The following is a 26,110-nucleotide window of genomic DNA, read 5'->3' as shown; positions in this document are numbered from 1 at the left end:
GCCTTCTCCATACCTGTCAGCCCTGCTTTCAGGTCCCATAGGACAGATGGGCCCCTCGGTCCCTGACCCCCACAGCCCTGCCCTCCCCAACCACACATCCATCCACCTCTCCACCTCTCTCCAAGCGTAGAAGTGAACAGACGGACGACGATTCAGGGAACCTGGTGGCCATTTTTAGGGACACAAATAAAACAACAAAAGCAGGCGGAGTGGAAACACAGCAGTGGCTGGGGGTGTGGGGGGCAGTGATAGTGGAAGGCCACAGTGGAGTAGTTCTGTGAGTGACGCAGCCAGACGTGATTATCTTTCCGGAATCTGATGTACCTCATGGTGAGGGAGGGAAGGGAGAGGCCCATGAGGATCCTTGCACGCATAAGCTGTTAGCTGTTAGCGTCGCTTCAGAGGTTCCCAACAGAACACTCTAGAAGCATATAGTTCTACAGGGGAGCTGCAGCATTCTTTTGTTTCAGAGCTGCTCAGGTCAGAAATGCAAACACTTTGACTTCTCTGAGGAGGCACGGGGTCCCAGGGCCCGAGGGGCAGTGGCTCCGCCACAGAGAAGAGAGTCGAGTAAACCAGGGTGATTATGTTCCTGCATGTGGCCAAGGCCTGCTCCAGCTGCACAGAGCCGGTTCTTACAGACTCCATTCTAAATAAATCATCCTGCAAAACAGCTTGAAACCCAACACCAGTTTCCGCAGCTCTAAACTAGAATGTTTGCACAGGTAATTTAATTTTTAAAAACCAGTCCAGGTAACACTGCAGATGGTTTCCAGACTGCAAAAAGAACATTTGCAAACATATTCCTAAAGCCACACAGCCTTCTTCCCTTTTGCCCCGGAAGTCACTCTCCAATGGGGAAAAAATTGCCCAGGAAGGCACTGAGTCCTCGCCGGGTCCCTGCTGTGGGCCCAGCCCTGAGACAGGCATGGAGGGAAACATGATCTGACCGCGTTTCATGCAGCACATGCTAGAACTGCAAGTGTCAGACATGTTTGACATTTTCCTACCTAAGAAGTTATTAGCTCCAAGCATGACTGAGAAAGTTTTTTCATTTAGGAAAGGACACAAGAGAGGCAGCTGGAGTCCTGGTTCAGGACGGGGCCACTGGACCCAGCACTTCCAGCTCCTCAGCAAGAGAAGGTCCAGGGAAGAGATGGTGCGGAGATGCTAGAGGCCACGGGCCGGGGTGGGCAGGTGTCTGCAGAGAGGGAGACGGACCCACATGTCACACAAAACCACCCCAGCAGAGGAGTGCCAGTCACACCTGCCCCGTGTCCCTCTCCCCAGCACGTCACCCCTGACACTGAGCTGGTTATGGAATGAAATCCACACTCACACGTTCTCAGGAAGTCTGCTGCCACTTTTTGCAAATTATATACATATAGACACGAGAGACATTGATGTTGATATTGGTTGGCTGTGTCCCCACCCAAATCTCACCTTGAATTGTAGCTCCCAGAATTCCCTCGTGTTGTGGGAAGGACCCAGCGGGAGATAATTGAATCATGGGGGTGGTTCCCCCCATACTGTTCTCGTGGTAGTGAATAAGTCTCACCAGAGCTGATGGTTCTATACGAGGAAACCCCTTTTGCTGGGTGCTCATCCTCTCTCTTGCCTGCTGCCGTGTAAGATGTGCCTTTCACCTTCCACCATGATCGTGAGGACTTCCCAGCCACATGGAACTGTGAATCTATTAAACAGCGTCTTCTTGATAAATTACCCAGTCTCAGGTATGTCTTGATCAGCAGTGTGAAAACAGACGAATACAGATGTCAATATAGACAGAGCTATAGATAGACATAAATACAGAGATAAATATAGACATTGGCATGGGCACAGGTCTAGATAAATATAGACACAGACCAAGGTGAAGGTGATGTCCTTTCCCTTTACTGTGTGTGTCTGTCTGTCCCCACAAACCTGCCCCCGCCCCCCCCACAATCATCTGTCCCTCTCTCCACTCCTCCCCAGTGTACAAGTGAATAGAGTGATGACAACTCAGGGAACCAGGAGGCCGTTTTTCAGTACACAAATAAAATAACAAACACAAAAGAACGGGGGAGTGGAAAACATGGAGTGGTGGCTGGAGGGGGAGCGGGGAGCCGAAACCACCTTCTGAGCAGTGGCAGGGCGAGGCCACCTCACGGAATAGTGCTGGGGCAGAGTGATGCAGCCTGGCAGAGAGACACACACAGTAAAAGGGAAAAGAACATCAGCCTTGTCAACCATTACAGGTTAAACTGTGCCCCCCAAGCCCCCAAAATTCATATGCTGACGTCCTAACCCCCAGCACCTCAGGATGCGAACTTATTTGTAGACATGGTCTTTGCAGAAGTTAAAATCAGGGCAGTAAGGGCAGGCCCTACTCCAATGTGACTGGAGTCCTTATTAAAAGGGGGAGTCTGGACATAGACACCCAGCAGGGAGGGTGTCAGGTAGAGACGATGACAGCATCTACAAGCCAAGGAGAGGGGCCTCAGAAGGAGCCAGCCCTGCCCACAGCTTGGTCTTCAGCATCAGGAACTGCAAGACAAGAAATCTCTGTTGTTAAATGTAAGCATCCAGATTGTGGTGCTTTGATATGGCAGCCACGGCAAAGTCCAGTGCAGGCAGATAACAGGTCCTCTACTAATATCTGAAGGACTAATAAATCATGTAATGCTTGCTACTTGGGAAAAGTCCCAAAGGGGACTGAAGCGTGTGGTGCTTCTTTGTCATCCTTTTCCCATCTTCAGGAGCGAGTGGGTCTCACCATCTGACCTTGGCTCTGAAGCAAGGCCCAGCCCAGGCACCAGCATTGTCCCGGGACAGGCCCTGCACTGCGCTCAGGAAACACACAGAGCACCCACACATCCCTGAGCTTTGCTCCCTCTGGCAGGAATCCTGCTTGCTTGTTCTTTCTCGTGGGTACTGTTAAAAGAAAAACTTCAGCCGAATTAAATGTTAAGGAGTTTAACTGAGCAATGAGTAATTCATGAATCGGGCAGCCCCCAGAATCACAGCAGATTCCGAGAGACTCCGGGGGTGCCTCGTGGTCAGAACAAACTTATAGACCAAAAAAGTAAAGTGACTTGCAGAAATCGGAGGTGAGGGACAGAAGCAGCTGGATTGGTTACAGCTCGGCGTCTGGCTTATTTGGACACAGTCCGAACACTCGGCAGCATATGAGTGGTTGAAGTGTGGCTGCTCCGATTGACCAAGCCTCAGCGACTGTGACAGGCACACACTCCTAAGTTAGGGTTTCAATCTTGTCTACCTATTAAGTCAGGTTGCAGTTTGTCCACATGGACTCAGATATAGCAGCACGGAGTCCTTCTCAGGCCACATTTAGTTCGCTCTAACAGTACAGATTAGGGACAAAGAAAGCTGTAACTGGATTTCTCCAAGGTGGACAATTTCTGCCCAGAGAAAAGTCATAAATCAGGGAGAGATGCACGCTTTGTATTCCGAAGAAGGAAGTTGTCCTTGGTGCTCACCTCGCATCTTTGGTTATCTGAAAATGCCTATTTGCCATCGCTGGAAAGGTGGCCAGGCTTCCCTCTGCCCGCGGCCCTGTGCCCGCGTTCCAGCACCTCAGGACAGGGCGCTGCTCAGACACCTGGAGGTCCCCACCTCAGCCGGGGCCGAGCGCCGCACTCCATGGCACATCAAGGGCACCCCACAGGCTGCCAGCTTCTGTATCTTGGTTTTTCGAAGCATCTTTCTTATCGTGATTAAAAGAAGCCAACGTTGGATTGGATCTATCCAGACAGCCCAGGCAGCCCCAAGGATGGCACAGCCTGTGGCTGAGGACTCTACAGGGACTGCCGGCGATGCCACAGGATGGGCTGTGGACACACAGGATTCCGCGAGCCAGGCTGTGCGCTGCACACTGGGAGGTCTGGTGGAGTTTAAGAAAGGAGAAATCCATGCAAGGAAGATGGGATCCAGGTGCATCCTAAAGGCCCAGGAGCATTTAAATAGGCAGAGAGGAGAAACCAAGGCTTCCAGCCATCAGTGGAGACCTTGCTTCCCATCCCCCGGGCTGTGAACTGTGTGGCCCGAATGGTCTTTCTTAAGATGCTCATCACGCCCCAGTGCTTGAATTCCTTCCTATCCCCAGCTGCCCCCGACCACTGCCTACAGAGCAAAATTGCCACTCCTGAGCACGGCCCTCAGGCTCTTGACAATCTGTCCCCAAACTCCACCTCCTGCTCATCTCTCCACCTTCCCTCACCACCATCCCCACTCTCTGGCTACAGCGCTCAGCTTCCTCCAGCCCCACCCATCCGTGTCTTTGCCTCTCCGTACAAGGCCATCTCGGAAACTCCTACATCCTCAGAAGTCCTTAAAGCTTCAGCATCGATGTGACCCCAGAGTGGAGGCTCCGATGCCCATGAAAGCCCCTCTGGATTCTCCCGTGCTCCGGATGTGCACATCTCTGGGCTGCGTCTGCCTCCTTTGCAAAACTGTGAGCTCCTATGTCAGGAAGGTTCCAGGAAGCCAACTCGGAGATGGAGATGAGCTTACAGGGGGTATACTGGGGGCTGCTTTTGGGATTTGCAAGAAGGGAAGGGAAAGGGGCCACACTGGGCCCAAGGAGAAGTTGCGCTGTGGCTGGGATGTAGTCTGAACGGAGACCTCGCCGATGCTGGGAGGCAGGCGTGGAGTCAGAGACAATATTTTAGAATTGTCCAGGTTGAAGCAGGAGGCGGTGATCTTACTGCCCCTCCTCCCCACACTTCAACTAGTCACTGACTCCAGGAAGTGGGGGTGGCGGGGCGTGGGGGTTAGGGTTAGGGTTAGGGTTGGCTCTCGGCAGCCCAGGTAATCCCAGAGGGAGCCAGCAGCTGACAGCTGTCTGCTGGGGGACCAGCCCTTTATTCTGGACAATCCGGGTGACACATCACAGCATCCACTACTCCCGGAGGGTAGAGTCTGACTCAATCAACTTTGAATTCTTATTACTTAAGCACAATGTCTTTAAAAATGGAATATGACAAATTTTTGTTGCCTTAAATTAAATATCCTTCCATCAAGGGCTTTGCTTTCCTCTCATCATCTTCAGTAAAGCAGACCTCGCGAGGCTATCTCAGGTGTCTCCTGAGGCCAGCGCTCAGCTCCCCAGGCTCTGATCTCCAAGCGCCCAGCTAAAAAGGAGCAGCGGACTTCACCTGCTGCCCGAAGCCTCTGGCTGTGGAGCCTGTTGGGGACAACGCACGCTCACATTTCTCAGATCTCGAAGGGCCCAAGGCGGGCAGCACTGCACACATTTCCAGAGCTGGAGCTCCATGCCCAAGACATGCAGAAGGCATGGAAGCCCAAAAAACATATCCCACCCAATATTCTGGCTTTAGTGTTTCAAACCCGACTGACACAGATTACATGCTCTTTCGAACAGAACTCCAGTTAAATCTCCTGGTCAATTTCAGACTCCTGTGGAAGCAAAGCAAAAAAGATCTGCCTGACATCACAGCCCAATACTTCGTCGTCAGTAATCTGCAGAGGGCCAATGCACTAAGCCTGAGACTGCAGAACTATAAATCGCCTTTGTGGGGTCATAAGCTAAGTCTGGGGCAGACGCTGGCCTGAGGGGAGCCAGCCTAGAGGAGAAGGTGTGATTGGTATGTGCCTGGGCTGTATCCATGGAAGCTTCTGGAACGACTTTGACCTGCAGCGAACGCTCCAGCGAGAGCCCTGCAGTCCCAAGAGTCCCAAGGCCACCTCCTCAGAGCCCCCAGCCGCTGTCATCCCACCCTCTGCTCTTGATAACACATGTATGCGCACATGTATTTATAGGCAAACATATTGTCTATGCTCTGACGGAGAGGAGCTGTGTTTTTCCAGCTCTCTCTTTGGATGAAAAGTGCCTGAAGTCACAAGTGTCATTCCTCTACATCATCACACCAGTGGGGCACACCACCACCTCCCCCCTGGTCTTGCAAACTGAAAACCACGCCAGGATTAACCCCAGGCTAAACCACCCAAAGCTTCTACCCAATATTCAAAGCCCCGTCCGGTACCATCTTTTCCCTCTCTTCTCTGAAATTCTACAGCATTTAGAGATAGATCAGAGCCCTCCACCTTGATTGCATATTAATTTTTATAGTTTCCTTTGTGCGAACTATTTCCTTGATCATTAAAATTATGAAATCCTCCAGGTAGAGAATGTGCCGAATCTTCCCTGTCCCCACAGTGCCTGGCACAACGCTGGGTGTCTTGGCACTCGGCAAAGGGGGCCGTCGGCTTTGTGTCTGGTCAACAGATGGAGATGGGGAGGCAGCCCCAGTCAATGTGTAGTGGGGGACCTCAGGTGAGGTCCAGCCAAGGATGCAGCTGCCGTGCCCCAGGCTTGCACACTCTGGTGCAGAGCCAACATCAGAAACACGGGATGAAGGCAGCCACGGTGATGGGAAGTTAGTGTTGCCATGGGGGTGGGGAGGGGGCTCACCAGGTGGACATACCTGAGCCTCGCAGTGGGGCCCCCTCCCTCCACTCACATCCTTTCTTGAGCCTCTGCGCGGGTGTCCCTCAGGTGCACCCTGGAGACCTCGCTTAGCTAGGGGCGGGTACAGCCCAGCGAGCTTGAACCTGGGAAGATCCAGGGCTCAGTGTTAGATGGCAAACCACACCTCCTCAGCTTCTTGCCTCAGCCGTGTGGACAACTGACCACATGTCTGACACGTCGGAACCGTCCGCCCATCCCCCGGCATTATACCCGACGGCAGAGCTTCCCAACAGGTGTGCGCAGGCGCCCCAAACTCTGTTCACCTTTCCGTTCCTAAGCCTGTGGCCTCCTCCTCTCCTCCTCCCCTCCTGCCAGGGAACCTCAGTGTTACCGGGTGTTGACAACAGCCGGGCAAACATCCACCGCCGCTCTCTGAAGTCACCCCGGTGCCCTCTCTCAGCCCCAAACCGACACACACGTGCCCGCTCACTAATAACCAGAGGCGTTGGAGAAACGTCTTTAAAATCATTACCCTCCATGTAAACATTCAAAGCCTGACACGCTGCACAGCGTAGAGAATCGTCGTGAGAACACGATCGCTGCAAATGGGCACAGCAAGGCCCATTTCCAGGCCATCCTGTGTAAATGAGATATTAGCTGAGTCGCAGCTCCAAATGGGTTAATGGGTTAAACCCATTAATGTAAAAGCTTTCCGAGACCCACACACACCTTCATGCCTTCCGAAACAGTGAATCCTCCTTAGCTTTCAGCCTCACCTTCAGCCACAGGGTGAATACTTAGGCCGTGCTGAGCTTCTCGCCTTCTTCCTCATCATCAGTAGACTTTTTCTGTGTGTGTGTGAGACAGGGTCTGGTTCTGTCACCCAGTCTGGAGTGCACTGGCACCATCTCAGCTCACTGCAACCTCCACTTCCCCGGCTCATGTGATCCTCCCATCTCAGCCTCCCAAGCAACTGGACCACAGGCACACATCATCACGCCTGGCTAATTTTTGTATTTTTTTAGAGACGAGGTCTCCCTATGTTGCCCAAGCTGGTCTCAAACTCCTGGCCTAAAGCGATACTCCTGCCTCAACCTCCCAAAGTGCTGGGATTACAGGCCTGAGCCACCGCACCCGGTCCCAGTGGCTGTTTCTGTAGTTGGTGGACAGCGCTTCCTCCTCCTTCGCACTTGTGAACCTGGTGTGCAAGGAGAAAGATGCTGGAGACTGTAAGAGATCACAAGCTCTGGGAGAGGGAGGCTTGGCCTCACAGCAGGGAGCTGGGCAGCAGCCTGGCGCCACAGTCGTGGTCCAGGGCATTCGGGGGCCCACTTCTCAGCACCGTCCTAGCAGCTGAGGGCTGCTGGATTCGCGGCCAACAGATGGGTACAGCGTCCAGGGTCTGCCTCTGGGTTCTTATTTCCAAAGAGCGCAGAGGGGCTTTTGGGCACATTTACTCCAAAGGCGAAATCACAAAATCCTTCGCTCTCTCACGCAAATCCCACGTGGTCCATTGCTGCTGCACATAATGAGAAGATTTTAACATCACTTAAAAGGGCTGCTGCAGGCCGCTTTTGCTCCATTCCTTCAGATTTCAACCCAAGGGACCTCTGAGAATGAGCGGCCATGCATGGGTTCAGGACTTTAAACCCCCAGCGCTCTGCAGACAAAGGGCGGAGCGTGGCGGCGGCCCGGACGCGGGCAGGAGTGGGGGGCGCGCGCCCTCTGGCGTCCGCCTCGGGCACGGGCGGGCCTGGAAACCACGGCCCAGGTCAGAGGCGCCCACGGAGGGCCAGGGGGACCGGGAAGAGCCCCAGCCTGCAACCCCCGCCCTCCAGAACCTTGGGGGGCAGAGCACAGAGCCGAAGGCACCCGGCATCCAGAGGGGTCCCGGCCAAGCATCCTCGTGTCCCCTCACCGCGCCTGCCACCAACCTTGACCTCAAGCCACAGCCTCCATTTGGAGGCCTGGAAACCGGGTTAAGAAAGCTGCTGAAGTTCACCCAATTCAGAATCCACATCGCTCTCCGACTCTTCGGCAGGGTTCACAAGTACAGCTGTGAATCAGTAATGAGGAGCGCGCATGGAAGGCGGAGCCGGGGTTAGCAGGGCAGGATGCGGGCACCGGGCCGGGTGGGCACACTGCAACGGAGAGGAACCCTGAGCTCTCAGGGAAGTGCGGGGTGCTCGGGGAGATGCGGGGCGCTCGGGGAGGTGCGGGGCGCTCAGGGAGGTGCGGGGCGCTCGGGGAGGTGCGGGGCGTTCGGTGAGGTGCGGGGCGCTTGGGGAGGTGCCAGACCTCAGGCAGCTTCCTGGCAAGCCCATCCCTTAATTCACTATGAATAACATCTCATTACAATAGAGAGGAGCTTATATCTTTGCCTAAACAATGTATTGAATAATATAAATATGGCACATTACCTGAGCTGGCTTTGCCGAGTTCTTTCTTTCTTTCTTTCTTTCTTTCTTTCTTTCTTTCTTTCTTTCTTGCTTTCTTTCTTTCTTTCTTTCTTTCTTTCTTTCTTTTCTTTCTTTCTTTCTTTCTATCTTTCTATCTTTCTTTCTTTCTTTCTTTCTTTCTTTCTTTTTCTTTCTTTTTCTTTCTTTCTTTCTCTCTCTCTACATGAGGCCATGTAGGGAGGAGTTGAGTTCTATGAGGGGGTGTCATGTTCATATCTGTATCATCACTCATAAAACCGTTAAATTGCAAACTGAAGATTAACCTACCCAATCAGTAATTCATACAATTCCACAACACTTTTTTTTTTTTTTTTTCTTTTTGAGACAGGGTCTGGCTGTGTCTGAGCTCTCAGGGAAGTGCGGGGTGCTCGGGGAGGTGCGGGGCGCTCGGGGAGGTGCGGGGCGCTCAGGGAGGTGCGGGGCGCTCGGGGAGGTGCGGGGCGTTCGGTGAGGTGCGGGGCGCTTGGGGAGGTGCAGGGCGCTAGGTGAGGCCATGTAGGGAGGAGTTGAGTTCTATGAGGGGGTGTCATGTTCATATCTGTATCATCACTCATAAAACCGTTAAATTGCAAACTGAAGATTAACCTACCCAATCAGTAATTCATACAATTCCACAACACTTTTTTTTTTTTTTTTTTTTTTTTTTTGAGACAGGGTCTGGCTGTGTCGCCCAGGCTGGAGTGCAATGGCACAATCTTGGTTCATTGTTGCCTCGATGTCCCGGGCTCAAGCAATCCTCCCACCTCAGCCTCCCGAGTAGCTGGAACTACAGGTGCACGCCACCACACCCAGCTAATTTTTTGTATTTTTTGGTAGAAACGTGGTCTCTCTAGGTTGCCCAGGCTGGTCTTGAACACCTGGACTCAAGTGATCTATCTGCCTCGTCCTCCCAAAGTGTAGGATTACAGGTGTGAGAGACCGCACCTGGCCACACATTTTCTTCCGAAAAGTTAGGTTAAATCCACTAATGTCTATGTTTGCAGGTATGGTGGCCAGATTTAACAAAGAAAAATACAAGTCACCCACGTAGTTTGATGTTCAGACAAACAATGAATAATGTTTTAGTATAAGTATGTCCCATGCAATATTTGTGCTGTAAATATCATATGGGACATGCTTATGATAAAAAATGATGTGTTGTTTATCAGAAATCTAAGTTTCTGCTGGGTGTCCTGTCTTTTTTCCGCAGTTCTATTTGCAAGCTGGCTCGGGCAGTGTTCCGGGCTCAGGAGTGACTTTAGGGTGCCGTACGTGAGGACTAGAATGTGGCAGGAGTGTGGGGAGGCGGTAGCAAACAGTGAGAGAAACAGGAGTACCCAAGAGAGTAACAAGGCACCCCTTCAGAGCCAGTCTTCACATATTTGACAGTTCAGGTAGGAAGAAATGACTTTTCTATTCATAAACATGTAACAACTCTTTGTATTCCAAATAAGACATGCATTAAGTACCCTGAACGTAATATATCATTTTGCCCTATTTGGAGTTGCTGGCGGTGAATTATTTTAAAGATAGTCTCTGAGATGTGTGAAGCTAATAGCTTTGTTCATCATGGACAAACATGGGGAAACCAGAGGCAACTGGCCCCGTGTTTCATATTATTCACGTATGGTCTCAACACATATCAGTGCCTCAGGCAGCTTCCTGGCAAGCCCATCCCTTAATTCACTATGAATAACATCTCATTACATAGAGAGGAGCTTATATCTTTGCCTAAACAATGTATTGAATAATATAAATATGGCACATTACCTGAGCTGGCTTTGCCGAGTTCTTCTTTCTTTCTTTCTTTTTCTTTCTTTCTTTCTTTCTTTCTTTCTTTCTTTCTTTCTTTCTTTCTTTCTTTCTTTCTTTCTTCTTTCTTTCTTTCTTTTTCTCTTTCTTTTTCTTTCTTTCTCTCTCTCTCTTTCTTTTTCTTTCTTTCTTTCTTTCTCTCTCTCTTTCTCTCTCTTTCTTTCTTTTTCTTTCTTTCTTTCTTTCTCTCTCTCTTTCTCTCTCTTTCTTTCTTTTTCTTTCTTTCTTTCTTTTATACCTCTCGATGCCTTGCTTTCCTCATCTGTAAAAACAGGGCATACACAGAGTTTGTGAGAAGCAGAGTCACTGATACATGTGAGGCACATAGAGCCACGCCCAGCACAGTAAGCACTCAAACCAGCCGGTATCGTTATTATTATTTAAAAACAATGCAAGACAGCATCCAGGGGAAGATAATCTTTCTAAGTTTAAGCAGAGTTATCATGTTATTTCCTTTTTCCAAGCTGGCTTGGTCAACATCCAAAAACATCCACCCCAAGATCCCTGGTCCAGCTGGGGGGAAAGTCTGCAGGCAGCTTTTACCAAGTGACCTCTATCATTTGAAACTTCGCAGGTCCGGGCTGTGGTGGCACACAGACCATTTTGGTTTGGTTCGACAGGCATTTGCGAAGATTTTAAATACTGTACTCGTTTGCTAGGGCTGTTGTAACAAAGTGCCACAGATGGGGTGCCAGAAACAAGAGCGGCTTCTTTCCTTGCAGTTCTGGAGGCTGGAAGTCAGAAATCAAGTGTGGCAGGGTGGGTTTCTCCTGGGCCTCTCTTCTTGGCTTGTAGATGGCCGTCTTCTCCCTGTGTCTTCATGTGGTCGTCTGTGCATGTCTGTCCTCATCTCCCCTGGTCATAGGAACACCAGTCCCACCAGGTTAGGGCCCACCCTGATGACCTCGCTTTAACTTCATTACCCTTCATTACCCTTGAAAGACCCTATTTCCAAAAGCAGTCACATTCTGAGGTCCTGCAGGTGAGAATGCAACACACAGATTTGGGAGGCACCATTCAGCCCACAGAGGTGCCTTTGCATGCCTCAGTGCTCTGTGGGGACATGCTGTGGGGACGCCCTGCGTGTATGCTGTGGGGACGCTGTGGAGGCACTGTGATGTGCTGTGGGGGTGCTGTGGGGACGCACTATGGGGATGCTGTGGGGACGCCCTGTGTGTATGTTGTGGGGACGCTGTGAGGGTGCACTGTGGGGATGCTGTGGGGGTATGCTGTGGGGACATGCTGTGGGGATGCGCCGTGTTTATGCTGTGGGGACGCTGTGGGGACGCCCTGTGGGGACGCTGTGAGGGTGTGCTGTGGGGACGTGCTGTGGGGATGCTGTGGGGATGCTGTGGGGATGCTGTGGGGGCGCTGTGGGGACGTGCTGTGAGGACACTGTCGGGGCACTGTGGGGACACGCTGTGGGGACGCCCTGTGTGTATGCTGTGGGGATGCTGTCGGGGCACTGTGGGGACACGCTGTGGGGACACCCTGTGTGTATGCTGTGGGGACACTGTCGGGGCACTGTGGGGACACGCTGTGGGGATGCACTAGGGGGGTGCTGTGGGGACGTGCTGTGGGGACATGCTGTGGGGACGCGCTGTGGGGACATTGTGGAGACACTGTGGGAACGCTGTGGGGATGCGCTATGGGGAAGCACTGTGGGGATGTGCTATGGGGACGCGCTGTGGGGACGCACTATGGGGGCGCTGTGGGGTCACGCTGTGGGGACGCACTGTGGGGACTCCCGGTGGGGACACGCTGTGGGGGCACACTGTGGGGACGCGCTATGGGGACGTGCTATGGGGGTGCTGTGGGGTCACGCTGTGGGGACGCACTGTGGGGACTCCCGGTGGGGACACGCTGTGGGGGCGCACTGTGGGGACGCACTGTGGGGACGCGCTATGGGGGCGCTGTGGGGTCACGCTGTGGGGACGCACTGTGGGGACTCCCGGTGGGGACACGCTGTGGGGGCGCACTGTGGGGACGCTGTGGGGACGTGCTATGGTGGCGCTGTGGGGACGCCCGGTGGGGACGCTGTGGGGACGCCATGGTCCTGCGTTCGCACAGACCCCACCCATCTAAATCCTGCCTCCTGCATTCACTTGCTGCTCAGTCATAGGCGAGTCAGCCTGTTTCCTCATGAATAAAAGGACAATAAGAATAATAAGACCAGGCCAGGCGTGGTGGCTCAAGCCTGTAATCCCAGCACTTTGGGAGGCGGAGGCGGGTGGATCACCTGAAGTCAGGAGTTCAAGACCAGCCTGGCCAACATGGTGAAACCCCATCTCTACTGAAAATACAAAAATTAGCCAGGCGTGGTGGTGCATGCCTGTAATCCCAGCAACTTGGGACGCTGAGGCAGGAGAATCACTTGAATCCAGGGGGCAGGGCTTATAGTGAGCCAAGATCACGCCACTGCACTCCAGCCTGGGTGACAGAATGAAACTCCATCTCAAAAAAATAAAAATAAAAAACCAGAATCCTAAGTCCACAGGTGGATCTGCGGATTATATGACCAAACCTCCACGAAGCCGCCAGTTTGGTGCCTGGTACACAGCAAGGATGCCAGAGAGGCAAGCCCTGGCCTCTGCAGTCTTGAGGAATTGTGTTTCTGTCGCAGGGGTGATGGAGTGCTGAGAATCCACCCGCTGCGGACTGCATGCTTGTGTCCCTCAAAATTCACATCTTGAAGCCCTCATCCCCAGTATGATGGTATTTGGAGATGGGGTCTTTGGGAAGTGATTGGAGTTAGATGAGGTTACGAGGATGGGGTCTGCCTGAAGAGATGAGTGTCCTTATAAAAACAGAAACACAAGAGGTCCTTCTCCCTCCCACCCTCCCACCAGGCCCTGAGTGCACCCACCAAGGAAAGGCCATGTGAGGACATACGAGAAGACAGCCTTGTGCAAGCCAGGAAGAGATCTGGCTTCCAAACGCCAGGCTCCAGATCTGCCCGGTTTATAGTATTCAGCAGCCCAAATTGACTAAGACACAACCTTCATAATGCAATTTGCCTAACTCAGTGGTTATAAACTCTGGAGCACCTTACAACCACTCTGCTAATCTTAAAAGATGATACCCAGGCCGGGCACGGTGGCTCATGCCTGTAATCCCAGCACTTTGGGAGGCAGAGGCGGGTGGATCATCTAGGGTCAGGAGTTCAAAACCAGCCTGGCCAACATGGTGAAACCCCATCTCTAATAAAAATTAAAAAATTAGCCAGGCATGGTGGTGGGCACCTGTAATCCCAGCTACTCAGGAGGCTGAGGCAGGAGAATCGCTTGAACCCAGGAGGCAGAGGTTGCAGTGAACCAAGATCACACCATTGCACTCCAGCCTGGGCAACAGAGCAAGAAAAAAAAAAAAAGACGGTGCCCAAGCCCCAAGAACAGACATCCAGGCCCATGGAAGAGAATAGAGAGCCCAGAAACAAATCACACAGTCACAGTCAGATGGTCTTTGACAAGACCGGGAACACACACTGGGGGAAAGGACAGGCTCTTCTATAAAGGGTGCTGGAAAAATAGGAGAGCCACATGCCAAATAATGAAACTCATCTCCCTCCATCTACAAAAATCAACTCAAAATGTATTAAAGACTTAAATGTAAGACCTGAAACTAGACATCTACTAGAAGACAACAGTGAAAAAAGCTCCATGGCATTGGTCTGGGCAATGATTTCTTGAATATGACCCCAAAAGCACAGGCAACAAAAGCAAAAGAAAATTTTAAAAGACACAAAAATCACACAGAAGCTAGCAGCTAACAATCAAAAAAGCTCCTGATGTATGAGGTGTCAGACGTCCAAGACCACTGTCCACTGTTCCAGTGCCAGAGTCCCCCTTTGTTTCCAGGCCCCTCGGTCCTTCACTTCCTTCCAAGCCTTCAATGGCCCTGCTCACACTTCCCAGCAGTCACCAGACACTGTCCACAAGGTCAGGCACGTCCCAAGAGCATCAGAGCAATGCAGGCCCAACGCAGGACCACCTGCCCTTTGACGCACCACGGGATGGAGTGAGATGGAGGGCTGGACAGACAGAGTAGGACCGCGGCCCAGCGGCGCACCCTCGGCAGCAAGGGCTGCAGATCCTACGTTGCCTTCCTTGGCGCATTCTCTAAGATGTTTCAAAGATGACTACTTGGGTTCAAAAGTGAGCACGCCAACTCCCCCAGTGCCCGAAGACGCCGGCATCTGAGCCCGCTGATTGACACTGGCTTCACACGCACTAAGAATTCCCTGATCTCTTCTCTTTAATAAGCCATTCTCGAAAGGTCTTCATTACTTCCTAATTGTCGGAATTCATTTGCTTCATTTTTCTGGTTAAGAAACATTTAAAAAATTAATCTCCAACCTTGGGCTGCTGTTAATTTAAAAGCTCCTCCACGCTTATTAATGGCATCATTTGTTCTATCAATCTTACCCTACAACCACAGTGCCACCCGTGTGAATGCACACACACGTGCACACACACACACACTGATTTCAAAGTCCTTCCTTTGTTCTCTCTCTTTCTGGTTAAAAATTTGATTCACCGGGCGCAGTGGCTCACTCCTGTAATTCCAGCACTTTGGGAGGCCGAGGCAGGCGGATCACTAGAGGTTGGCAGTTCGAGACCAGCCTGACCAACACGGAGAAACCCCGTATCTACAAAAAATACAAAACCAGCCGGGCATGGTGGCACATGTCTGTAATCCCAGCTACTCGGGAGGCTGAGGAAGGAGAATCGCTTGAACCCGAGAGGCAGAGGTTGCGGTGAGCTGAGATCGCGCCACTGCACTCCGGCCTGGGCAACAAGAGCAAAACTCCGTCTCAAAAAAAAAATTTTTTTTTATTCTTTCATCCATCCCATAACCACTGTCCCTGTAATATCTACTTGACTTTTATTTTGTAGCTATTTATTTTTATATATTTAGGAGGCAGGAGTGCAAGCTTCTTACTTGTACATATTGCATAGTCGTGGAATCTGGGCTTTTAGTAGATCCATCTCTCAAAGAGTGAACATTGAGATGTTAGAGGTCACTCTGTGAACACTAGAATAGAAACAGGGCAGGTGGGCACGCCCTCTCTTTGAAGAACCCCAGGCTGCTCTGGGATCAATTTCACAGGCGGCTACAGGTCCACTCCCAGCTTCCCTCCTCCCTGCAACGGGTGCCGTCCTTGCCTCCCTCTCTCTTCAGTTCCTGGAAAGCCGTCATGATGGTGAGGTCATGGGAAACTAGTCGGACTCCACCCCTGCCTCATCCTGCTTACCCCACCCTGTCCTCCAGGACCTCCCGCCGAGGGTGTGGAAAAAAATGCTCCGCCCAGATCTCTGCTGCTTTGTGTCTCATCCCTCCTGATATCCACCATAACACTAAACACAGCACTTGGGCATCAGAAGCCCACAAATATTTGTTGAAAAATTAATTAGACAGTACCTAACATGAGAACGTCCATTTGTTTTATTAGTCAACATCCAGGAAGAATATCCACTACAATTAGAAGAGCAAGCACGTTTCCTCTCAAGTGCTGACTCCAAATCATCACAGTCCCCCCAACCTGCAGATGATACTGAAGCTGCATCTGGGATCAGAAGGAAGGAGCATCGGCAGCGGCTACGACCCATCATCACGCTGGGCCCGAGAGAGCGGCTGGTGGTGCGGGCAGGGTGCCAGTCAGCGTTCTCTGGAGAAATGGAACCAACAGGAGAGAGAGAAAAAAAGATATACACACAGATCTAGACATAGATGGAGAGGGAGAAATGCTAAAGAATTGACTCACGGCATTGTGGGGGCTGGCAGGACAGACCAGCAGGACTGGACACTCAGGTAAGAGCTGATGGGCCGGGCACGGTGGCTCATGCCCATAATCCCAGCAGTTTGCGAGGCTGAGGTGGGAGGACTGCTTGAGGCCAGGAGTTACAGACCAGCCAGGTCAACATAGCAAGACCTTGTCTCTACAAAAAATTTAAAATTAGCTGGGTGTGGTAGCTTGCACCTATATAATCCTAGCTCGTCAGGGGGCTGAAGCAGGAGGATCACTCGAGCTGAGATCACGCCACTGCACTCCAGCCACGGATGGTGGTGTAAGACCCTGTCTCAAAAAAATGTTAAAAAAAGAACCAATGATGACTGATGTTTCAGCATTGAGTCCAAAATCTGCAGGGCAGCCCAGCAGGCTGGAAACTCAGGCAGGACTTCTATGTTACAGTCTTCAGACAGGATTCCTTCTTCGCTAGGAGCCCTCAGTTTTGGCTCTTAAGGCCTTCAGCTGATTGGGTGAGGCCCACCCATATACTGGAGGGTAATTCCCTTTACTTAAAGCCAACTGAGTGTAAACGTTAATCATATCTACAAAATATGTTCACAGCCAGGCACGGTGGCTCATGCCTGTAATCCTAGAACTTTGGGAGGCCAAGACGGGAGGATAGCTTGAGCCCAGGAGTTTGAGAACAGCCTGGGCAACACAGTAAAACCCCATCTTTACAAAAAATAAAAAAATAAAAACATTTGTCAGGCACGGTGGCACATGCCTATGGTCCCAGCTACTCAGGAGACTGAGATGGAAAGATCACTTGAGCCTGGGAGGTTGAGGCTACAGTGAACCATAATCGTGTACTGCACTCCAGCCTGGGTAACAGAGTGAGACCCTGTCTCAAAAAAAAACACAAATATATATATTCACAACATCTGGACTAACATTTGACCTCACAGCTGCACAGCCTAGCCTAGCCTAGCCTGGTCAGGTTGACACCTAACATTGACCATCACAGGTACCATTAATTTTCCATCCCTAGTATAGGAGTTCCCCCCCATCTAATCTGCTGTACCTTTGAGAAACTCTTGAGACAGTGCTGATGACATCCATCCAACAGGTTCTCAGTGACGCCACCTCTTCACGGAATATGGAATTCATAAAGCTGATGCTTGACTGTAGAATTTAGAAGCCTCGAGGACTTTCAGAATTCAATCAGAAAGTTCCTTGAGGCCCAAAGACATGTCAGTGTGTGTGAGTCTATCCCGATTTCCTGGGAAGTCCCCCCTTCACAGCCTTCAAAGTCGACAGTTTCCTCCCCTGTAACAGAAAAAGGGGAAGTGGGAGAGAAATGTAAAGAAAAAGGGGAAGTTCATATCCAATGGGCACTAATGGTTTAATGTGCCAAAATGAATTGATTTTCTGTTAAAAGCCAAAAGGCAGCAGTTAGACTAAATACGCCTTCCCTTGCTTGTGGCCTGTGTGCGTGGTAATGTATGGATGCAATACAAGTTAATTGGTTTTGTTGGGATTCACCAAAGAAAAAATTGCAGAATCCAATTGCTACCACTAATTAGAATTTCTGAGAGCACCGTAGTAAAAACCGATTATCCACTTCCTCAGTCATTTTCTAATCTTCTTGATCAAATTTATGCACTCAGTCTCTCTAGTGAGTCCCCAATACAGCCTTCTATCAAATCTGTATAATTAGTGCGCCCTGCAGATAGTCGCAGATTTTCTGCCCTGGCTAACAGTTGGGAACCAGTGAACGTCTCTGTTTGCTCAGCTTTCTCTCTCCAACCTACGAGAGCCCCAGTTAAGTCTCACACCCTCCATAGGACTTTGCCCAGTCATGGAGACCACGTGGTCTCACATGGTTTTGGCCCTCGGAGCCCCTCCCCATAGCCTCATTTGACATTAATATGTTATGTTGTTTAGCACGTCGTGATAACTTCCCTCTGCATCAGAACCGCACATTTTTAGAATAGTAGCTGTATCTTCTATCCCATTATTTTGGTCAACAAATGCTCCGAGAATGATGTCCCTTTAGAGGGGCATCTTCCACACTCTAAAAATCATCGTAACGATAGTCATTTGGCAGATACCTGACAAAGGACTTCTCCACATTATTATCCTGTTGGGCAGTCCCAATGCCCCGTGAGGTCAGTCGATGTCTCTGGCACGCACGTCCGTGTGAAGAGACCACCAAACAGGCTTTGTGTGAGCATCAAGGCTGTTTGTTTCACCTGAGTGCAGGCAGGCTGAGTCCAGAAAGAGAGTCAGCGAAGGGAGACAGGGGTGGGGCCATTTTATAGGATTTGGGTAGGTCGTGGAAAATTACAGTCAAAGGGGGTTGTTCTCTGGCGGGCAGGGGCGAGGGTCACAAGGTGCTCAGTGGGGGAGCTTCTGAGCCAGGAGAAGGAATTTCACAAGGTAATGTCATCAGTTAAGGCAGGAACCAGTCATTTTCACTTCTTTTGTGATTCTTCACTTGCTTCAAGCCATCTGGATGTATTGGATGTATACCTGCAGGCTTTGGCTCAGAGGCCTGACATTCCTGTTGTCTTATATTGATAAGAAAAACAAAAAAAGATAGTGTTGAAGTATTGGGGTGGTGAAAATTTGGGGGGTGGTATGGAGAGATAACGGGCGATGTTTCTCAGGGCTGCTTTGAGCGGGATTAGGGGCGGTGTGGGAACCTAGAGTGGGAGAGATTAAGCTGAAGGAAGATTTTGTGGTAAGGGGTGATATTGTGGGGTTGTTAGAAGAAACATTTGTCATATAGAATGATTGGTGATAGCTTGGATATGGTTTTGTATGAATTGAGAAACTAAACAGAAGATATAAGATCTGAATAAGAGAAGGAGAAAAACAGGTATTAAAAGACCAAGAACTGAGAGGACCCAGGGCATCTAATTACAGAGTGCCCAAGGGGGTTCAGCATAATTACTTGCTTGGTTGACGAGTTTTTGGGCTCTATCCTTGACAGAGTCCTCCTTTCTAAGTAGGAGGCTGAGCTTGGTGAAGAGTGTTTTTAAAAGACCATTAGTCCATTCTACCTTTCCTGAAGACTGAGGACAGTAAGAGGTATGAAGGTTTTACTGAATATCAAGAGCCTGAGAAACTGCTTGGGTGACTTGACTAATAAAAGCCGGTCTGTTATTGGACTGTATAGAGGTGGGAAGGCCAAACCAAGGAATTATGTCTGACAGAAGAAAGAAATGATCACGGTGGCCTTCTGAGACCCTGTGGGAAAGGCCTCTACCCATCCAGTGAAAGTGTCTACCCAGACCAAGAGGTATTTTAGTTTCCTGACTGGAGGCATGTGAGTAAAGTTAATTTGCCAGTCCCAGGCAGGGGCAAATCCCTGAGCTTGATGTGTAGGGAAGGGAGGGGGCCTGAACAATCTCTGAGGAGTAGTAGAATAGCAGATGGAACACTGAGAAGTGCTTTCCTTGAGGGAAGATTTCCACGATGAAAAGAAGTGAGAGGTTCTAAGAGGCAGGGTAGCAGCTTGTAACCTACATGGAAGAGGTTATGAAATGACGACAGAATAGAATGGGCCTGTGAGGCTGGAAGGAGATATTTTCCTTGGTCCAAGCACCATTTGCCTTGTGTGGGAAGAGATTGATCGGTGGACGTTTCAGTGGGGGAGTAGGTGGGAGTGACCGATGAGAAGGAGAAAAACTGCCATAAGGGACAGAAGTTGGAACGCTAGCTGCTTTTTTAGCTACCTTATCAGCATAAGCGTTACCCTGAGTGATGGGATCTGATGCCTTTTGATGGCCCTTGCAGTGAATGACTCCAGCTTCCTTTGGAAGTAAAGCGGCCTTGAGGAGAGTTTTTATTAAAGGGGCATTAATGATGGAGGACCCTTGTGTAGTGAGGAAACCTCTTTCTGCCCATATAACAGCATGGTGGTGCAGGATACGAAGGCATATTTACAGTCAGTATAAATATTGACACATAGTCCCTTTACAAGAGTGAGGGCTCGAGTTAAGGCAATGAGTTTGGCTTGCTGAGAGGTAGTGGAGAGGGGCAGAGCGGTAGCCTCAAGGATAGATGTGGAAGATACTATAGCATAACCTGCTTTTGCTGGTGAGTGGTGATTAGGCCTGGTGGAACTGCCATCAATAAACCAAATGTGATCAGGGTGAGGAACAGAAAAGAAGGAAATATGGGGAAATGGAGTGAATACCAGGTGGATTAGAGAGATACAGTCATGGAGGTCAGGTGTGGTATCAGGAATAATGTGGGAGCCAGCCTAAAACAGTAAGGTCAAGTTGTTTGGACAGAAAGGCTACACGGTGCAGTCCCAGCTCTTGTGTAAGAATTTCGACCACAAAGTCCTGCACTTCGGCTCTGTGTAATGAAAAAGGGTTGGGATGAGTTAGGGAGAGCTGGTGTGGGAGCAGCTTCCAGGGCTGTTTTTAAGGAACAGAAAGAGGAGTGGGGAATGGATCTTTTAGGATCTATGGGGTCAGCTAGGTTTTCTTTTGTAAGTTCATATAATGGTTTAGTCAGGATGGTAAAACTAGGTACCCAAAGGCGGAAGTACCTAATCATGCCTAGGAAGGAAAGGACTTGTTGCTTCGTAGAAGGGGTTGGGGTTTGGGAGATTAGCCAGACATGATTAGCAGGGAGAGCATGTGTGTTTTTATGAAGAATTATGCCAAGATAGGTAACAGAAGAGAATTTCTCAGAATTTCTCAGAAATTTGGGCTTGACTGAAGTAACGGGGGTCATCCGTGAAGCCTTGTGGCAGTACAGCCCAGGTAATTTGCTGAGCCTGATGGGTGTCAGGGTCAGTCCAAGTGAAAGTGAAGAGAGGCTGGGATGAAGAGTGCAAAGGAATAGTAAAGAAAGTATGTTTGAGATCCAGAACAGAATAATGGGTTGTGGAGGGGTTGTGGAGGGAGGTATTGAGGATAGGAAAGTATATGGGTTTGGCACTTCAGGGTGGATAGGCAAGACAATTTGGTTGATAAGGCGCAGATCCTGAACTAACTTGTAAGACTTGTCTGGTTTTCGGACAGGTAAAATGGGGAATTGTAAGGAGAGTTTATAGGCTTTAAAAGGCCATCCTGTAACAGGTGAGTGATAATGGGCTTTAATCCTTTTAAAGCCTGCTGTGGGATGGGATATTGGCATTGAGCGGGGTCAGGGTGATTAGGTTTTAATGGGATGTAAGGGGTGCATGATTGTCACCAAGGAGGGCATAGAGGTGTCCCATAGTTGTGGATTAAGGTGGGAAGATACAAGGGGAGGATGCAAAGGAGGCTTTGAACTGGGGGAAAAGGGTGGCAATGAGGTGTGGCTGTAGCCCAGGAATAGTCAGGGAAGCAGATAATTTAGTTAAAATGCCTCCACCTAATAAGGGAACTGGACAGGTGGGGATAACTAAAAAGGAGTGCACAAAAGAATATTGTCTAAGTTGGCACCACAGTTGGGGAGTTTTAAGAGGTTTAGAAGCCTGGCCGTCAATACCCACAACAGTTATGGAGGTAAGGGAAACAGGCCCTTGAAAAGAAGGTAATGTGGAGTGGGTAGCCTCTGTATTGATTAAGAAGGGGATGGACTTACCCTTCACTGTAAGAGTTACCCAAAGTGTCTGTGATGGTCCAGAGGGCTTCCGAGGTGATCAGGCAGCATCAGTCTTCAGCCGCTAAGCCAAGAAGATCTGCGAAGGAGTCAGTCAGAGAGCCTTGGGCCAGAGTTCCAGGGGCTCTGGGGAGTGGCTGCCAGGCGAGGTGGACAGTCAAATTTCCAGTGGGGTCCCGCACAGATGGGACACGGCTTAGGAGGAATCCCAGGCTGCGGGCATTCCTTGGACCACTGGCCAGATTTCCGGCACCTGAAGCAAAATCCTGGGGGAGGAAGTCCTGAAGGAATCCCTGACCGCTGTGACTTAGGCATTTTGAAGTTCTGGTGTGTTGGAGATGTGGCTGAGGTTTCTCTTACAGCAGAGGCAAGTAATTGCAACTCTTCTCTATTATTGTACACCTTGAAGGCAAGGTAAATTAAGTCCTGTTGTGGGGTTTGAGGGCTGGAATCTAATTTTTGGAGCTTTATTTAATGTTGGGAGCAGATTGGGTAATAAAATGCATATTGAGAATAAGATGGCCTTCTAACCCTTCAGGGTCTAGGGCTGTAAAGCGTCTCAAGGTTGCTGCCAAATGGGCCATGCACTATGCTGGGTTTTTATATTGGATGAAAAAGAGCCTAAACACTAACTGATTTGGGAGAGGTCCGATAAAGAAAAAAGAACATTAACCTTGACCATACCTTTAGCTCCAGCCACCTCTTTAAGAGGAAATTGTTGGGCAGGTTGGGGAGGGCTAGTTGCGAAACAAAACTGTAAGACGTAAGCTGGACCAGGTGTGAGGAGGGGAGGTGATAAAAGGATCATAGGGTGGCGGAGTGGAGGCTGAGGAAGAATTGGAGCCTGATTCAGCCTGGCAGGGAGCGACCTGAGGAGGAGCAGTCTGGGGAGGAGAGGTGAGGTCAGATGGGTCGGTAGAAAAGGAAGATTGAAAAGACTCAGCAACGCTTGGGGTTGGGACAGAGGGGACAGGTGGGAAGGAAATGAGGAAGATTTGGGACAAGTCGCATTGGGAACAGAGACTAGGGAGGGACCAATGTATAAAACAATGCCTGGACGTCAGGCACCTCAGACCGTTTGCATATTTTACGACAAGAATTTTCTAGATCTCGTAGGATGGAAAAATCAGAAGTGACATTTTCTGGCTATTTGGAACCATTATTGAGTTTGTATTGGGGTCAAGCGGCATTGCAGAAGAAAATAAGGCATTTAGGTTTTAGGTCAGGTATGAGTTGAAGTGGTTTTAGGTTCTTGAGAACACAGGCTAAGGGAGAAGAGGGAGGAATGGAAGGTGGAAGGTTGCCCATAGTGAAGGAGGCAAGCCCAGAGAAAAGAGAGGGTACAAACATGGAGAGAAGCGGCAGGGGGTGCTTGCCCCCTAGGAAAGTGGTACTTGCCACTAAGGGTGAAGGACCAAGGCAGGTGTCCCCACGGTGATTAGACACCTCTGAAACGTGGGTGAATAATCAAGCAGGCATCCCCACAGTGATTAAACACCAAGGGAAGATTGTCTTCCCGAGTCCACGACTGGCACCGGAGTTTTGGGTTCATGGATAAAACGCGTCTCCTCTATCTCTACCAGAAAAAGAAAGGAACTGAAATTAAGAGAAGGGAGAGATTGAAGGATGGTGCCAAGATTGAAAGGAGAAAGAGGTTGAGGGATAGTGAGAGAGGTTGGATAAGAGAGTAAAAAGAGTCCACTTACCCGATTTAAATTTGGTGAGATGTTCCTTGGGCTGGTTGGTCTGAGGACCCAAGGTCGTAGGTGGATCTTTGTCATGGAGCAAAGAGCAGGAGGACAGGTGATTGATCTCCCAAGGGAGGTCCCCCGATCCGAGTCACAGCAACAAATGTCACGCGCATTCGTGTGAAGAGACCACCAACAGGCTTTGTGTGAGCAATAAAGCTTTTTAATCACCTGAGTGCAGGCGGGCTGAGTCCGAAAAGACAGTCAGCAAAGGGATATAGGGGTGGGGCCATTTTATAAGATTTGGGTAGGTAGTGGAAAATTACAGTCAAAAGGGGTTGTCCTCTGGCGGGCAGGGGCAGGGGTCACGAGGTGCTCAGTGGGGGAGCTTCTGAGCCAGAAGAAGGAATTTCACAAGGTAATGTCATCAGTTAGGGCAGGAACTGGCCATTTTCACTTCTTTTGTGATTCTTCACTTGCTTCAGGCCATCTGGATGTATATGTTCAGGCTTGGGCTCAGAGGGCTGACAGTCTCATTTTGTCAGCAGGAAAATAGAGGGTCCTGCCTCCGGGTACAGAGACTGAGGAGCTCACCCTGGGCTTGACCTCCAGATCTGACCTTCAAAACATACACTCTGCTCTGTCACAGGAAGCAGCGAGGGCTGGGATTCCCTCCAAGCTCCAGGTGCACGGGCAGGTGCAGGAGCCAGCCTCTAGGCTCCCAAGCCACCGCTTCTACACTGTGGAGAATCAAAAGTAACTAGACGGGGGCCACCACGTGCCCCTGGTGTCAGCCTCCCCCTTCCCCAGCCTCCGCCCTCAGGCATCTTCTGCCTCCTGCTCCCCTGGTTCTCTATTTGTCACTTTACTACTTCAAGGAGCTCACTGTCTCCACTTGACATTTGCATAAGTGACTGTAAAATTTAAAACCTTCATCTATTAAAAACCCAGTCACTCAACAGTAGGTAGTAAATTTTATGAGGTGTCAACTGGTGAGTGGGGGAGGGGACAGAGACCAGCATGGAGCGCCCAGCACCCTGCGGGGCGTTTCCAGCACCCCTGCCTCTCCTGGCTCACCCCCTGCCCATGCACACCCCTCTGCCCGGCTCCTCCATGCTGGGACGGGACTCTGCAATGCAGTGACCTCAGCCTCTCGCTGCAAACCTTCCAATGACCCCTGCAGTCAGCCCCGGGGCATACACGGCTCTGTCCCTCACCACCTACCCTGCCAGCCTTCTTCCAGTATCTTCCCAGTGAGAGGCCCTCAGCCATTAGACCAACGTCCCTTCTGGATTTAACAGGCCCAGGCCTTGCTTGAATTATCAGAGCACTTTAGCATCAAGCCCAAGGGCCTGTGGTGGCTCTCCTCCTTCCTCCACCCTTTAGTCCAGTGTTCCTCAAATTTAAGATGCACACAAGTCACCCTGCAGCCTGTACCATGAGGAGCTGGACTCAGTAGGACTGGCGGGGCCTGAGAGCCCTCATTTCCAGCAAGTTCCCAGGAGATATTGATGCAACGGCTCCACCCAGCACGCACACGGCAGCAAGGATCCAGTCTCAGAGACGACTGTGCTGGGGGCCAGCGCTTCTTCCCAGATGTGTAACCAAGAGTCTCGGGAAGACTTAGGTCTTTTTCTTTCTTTTTCTCCCCACCCTTTAAGATCCTATCCTACTGGGACCAGTAGAAGAGCTAAAAGACCAAGTGCAGGTCAGGTGCGGTGGGTCACACCTTTGGGAGGCTGATGCGGGCAGATCACATGAGGTCAGGAGTTCAAGACCATCCTGGCCAACATGGTGAAACCCCATCTCTACCAAAAATACAAAAATTAGCCAGGCGTGGTGGCACACACCTGTAATTCCAGCTACTCGGGAGGCTGAGGCAGGATAATCACTTGAACCTGGGAGTCAGAGGATGCAGTGAGCCATGATTGCACCACTGTACTCCAGCCTGGGCGACACAGCAAGACTTCCATCTCTAAAAAAGGAAAAAAAAAAAAAAAAAAAAAAAGATCAAGCACATGCAAAGATGATACTGAACTACTTAGACCCCAGCACAGCACAGACCCCACGGATCCCAGCAGGTGCCATCCATCAGCCGGCAGCCCCGCCAGTGAGGGGTGGCTCAACACCAGCCTTGGGCGTGCACTTATGCTGTGGTGGGTTGAACTGTGTTCCACCAAGAAAGATATGATGAAGTCCTAAAGATATGATGAAGTCCTGAGGATGTGATGCTATTTGGAAACAGGGTCTTTGCAATGTAATTAAGATATCAGATGAGGGTCATACTGGAGTAGGGTGGGCTTTTAATCCGATACGCCTGTGTCCTGATAAGAAGAGAAGAGACACAGAGAGAAGGCCCCGTGAAGATGGGCACACAGAGGCAAGACAGCCGTGGGACAATGAA

The 26,110-nt window shown here is 50.4% G+C and overlaps 1 long non-coding RNA gene across 2 annotated transcripts; it reads right to left on the bottom strand.

Annotated features, from left to right (window-relative positions):
* Positions 1-16,102: 16,102 nt before the first annotated feature.
* LOC123572278 (uncharacterized) lies at positions 16,103-25,714 on the bottom strand. 2 transcript variants are annotated; one of them, XR_012433096.1, is made up of 5 exons: positions 25,557-25,714; positions 23,725-24,446; positions 18,523-18,981; positions 17,493-17,737; positions 16,103-16,348 (listed from the first exon to the last, which is right to left on the bottom strand). It is a non-coding gene; the product is annotated as an uncharacterized lncRNA (long non-coding RNA). The 2 variants fall into 2 exon arrangements; XR_006696664.3 differs by lacking the exons at positions 23,725-24,446; positions 25,557-25,714 and adding an exon at positions 16,445-16,619.
* Between the last annotated feature and the right edge of the window lie 396 nt (positions 25,715-26,110).

Source organism: Macaca fascicularis, chromosome 3 (assembly GCF_037993035.2).
Source record: "Macaca fascicularis isolate 582-1 chromosome 3, T2T-MFA8v1.1".
Lineage (NCBI taxonomy): Eukaryota > Metazoa > Chordata > Mammalia > Primates > Cercopithecidae > Macaca > Macaca fascicularis.
Note: the sequence above shows the minus strand (reverse complement) of the source record. Positions and strands in the feature narration are given on the sequence as shown.